The 2500-nt window shown below is 47.0% G+C and overlaps 1 pseudogene; it reads right to left on the reverse strand.

The window, feature by feature from the left end:
- The window catches only part of LOC133394640 (large subunit ribosomal RNA), a 9182-nt pseudogene that overhangs the window by 3494 nt on the left and 3188 nt on the right, over positions 1-2500 (reverse strand).

Genomic DNA, 2500 nt, shown 5'->3' on the forward strand with positions numbered 1-2500 from the left:
AACATACCAACTTTCAGCGCCTCATTCGGGATACCATCTGGTCCCGGCGCCTTCTTGTTAGGTAGTCTCCTAGCAACCGCAAGAATCTCATCATTAGTTACCCTTTCAAACTCTCGTGGCTGATCGATACGATATTCAGGCCACACCGTGTTTGGGTGAGTAGGAAAAAGCTCGCTCACCACTTCCCTAAACTCGTCCAATGTCATGGTTCGGGGTCCAATCGAACCCTCGGCCACTTTCTTGAACGTATGATATACAATACCAAATGATGCGTTGTTCGCTGTTCCCAGGAACTCTTTCCACTTCCTCTGTCGGGTATGCTTGATCAATCGCTTGAGGGCATTCCGTGCTACCTTGAACTCGTCCCTAAAAGTAGAATAGAGATCAGTATTAAATGCTCTTTGCGCTAACCGATCGCGGTGTTTGCACTCTTTGCGAAGTGCCTCAATCTCTAACGTCCACCAAAATGCACTCTTGTTAGGAGTGTACCTCTTACGCTTGGTCATGGTAGCATTACACGCCATGACAAGTATACGCATTAAGTGTTCGCTTGTTGTGACCTCGGTCTCAAAAGCGGCTTGCATCATAACTTCAAATATATCTTTGCTAAAATACTTGATGCTCCATCCCGTTATGGGTCGGGACAGATTACGCACGCTTTGCGTCTCAAGATCTATTCGTATTGCACGATGATCAGAGTTCATATAGCTAGATAACACCTCCCACTTAAATGATCTTGCTACGGTTCTGCTCGCAAAAGTAAGATCAACTACTGACGTGCGCCCTGGTCCAACATAAGTTGGGGTGCTGCCGTCGTTCAATAATAATGCGTCAATCTGCGCAAAGGTTGATAAAACCAACTCACCTCTTCGTTTCTGGGTTTCTCCACGCTCGCCAAGTTGGTTGTTCCAACTTGCTGACCAAGCGTTGAAGTCCCCCCCGATAACGAATTTGTGGATACCGGTTACGGCCATTACCGTGTTATCCAACATGTTCTGGAACTCTTCCATACTAAATCTAGGTGGCGCGTAAACGCTAACCACTCGCATATCACCTATGTCAACTATCATTAAACCCTTCAGAGCCTTACTGACTACCTTAACTGGTAAGTCCGCGTTAACCACTACCGCTGCTGTGTTATCGTCATTGCGTAACACTTTGACGTTGGTTGTTGCCAGATACGGATCTGCAATCAACACTATATCCGCAGATTCTTCCCTAATCGTTTGCCACATTAATTGAAATGCAGCATAACAATGATTCTGGTTATGTTGTAGCAACCTAACCATTATGATCTAATCGTTCGCCTTCTAGGACACATATAACTGCCCGTTGCGTGAAGGTTCTGTGACCTCGTACCGCAATCCAAACACTTGACAGAGTTGGTACAAGCTTGCTTCTTGTGTCCACTCAAACCGCATTTCCAGCACAGATTACTTCTGTCTGGTTCCCTACAATGGTAGCTCGTATGGCCTACCTTCCAACACTTAAAGCATTTCTGCTCTTCCATAACCTCGCGGATATGGCATATCGACCAACCAACTTTCAGCTTTCCCAAATTCAGGAAGCTTTGAAAGTCTGGCAGCGATACGTTGATCCGTGCCCACTGCGTACCGGCCGCGCGGCCTTTCTTCATTTTGATACGATCTATTTCTATCTCGATGTTGAGCTGTGCTTTGACAGACTCCGCAACCTCCTCTGGGGTGGTAATTTCATCGAGATGCATGATCTCAATCATTTTAGAAGGAGCTAGCGTTCTCACTGACGCCTTGCCCTTCACCGCTTCCTTAACCTTTGGGGCAATTGCACTAGCAGAACTACCCTGCTTCAATTCTAGCAACATGCCTCCATTTTGGGCCCGTCGGACCTTAGAGATTGTCTCTCCAACCGATTTAAGAGCATCGGACTGCTTCATTTCCTTGAGCAATTTCGCCAGCTCCTCGGAAGTGCAGTCCGATATCAGCAGAGCCTCAGGCCGCTTCCTGGGCTTATTCTGCTTCTTCTTGCTCTTCTTCTTCTTCCTCTTATTAACTCTACCCTCATTAATATTCGGTCCGTTTCTCGGACTTGGAATATTTTCCACCGCTTCCCTAACAGGGGTCAACCTCGATGGTTGTTGTTGTTGTTGTTGCAACCTTTGCAACCCACTTGGACCAGGCTGTTGGTCATCAGCCACTGGTCTTCTGCCTTTTCGCGTTTGCGGCCCGAATCCATCGTTACCGTCAAACGACGTTTGCGTTTGACGGTCGAGGACCTGCTGCATGCGATTTACGGCTCTAAATCTGCGAAATTCGGACATAACCTCATCGAGGAAGTCCATCATAACCGTTACCAGCGTAAAATGGGAAGACTCATCATCGAGTTTGCTTATCCCAAAACGCATCGCCTCCATTCGATCTTGAAGATCCATGAACGCTTGGTCCGGATCTTTCTTGTCCACCCCCTTGGTCTTTTTGACCTTCTTAGTTTTCGTATTACTCATTCTATTGGGCTCAAACTC

This window comes from Anopheles gambiae (genome assembly GCF_943734735.2).
Source record: "Anopheles gambiae chromosome X unlocalized genomic scaffold, idAnoGambNW_F1_1 X_unloc_27, whole genome shotgun sequence".
NCBI lineage: Eukaryota > Metazoa > Arthropoda > Insecta > Diptera > Culicidae > Anopheles > Anopheles gambiae.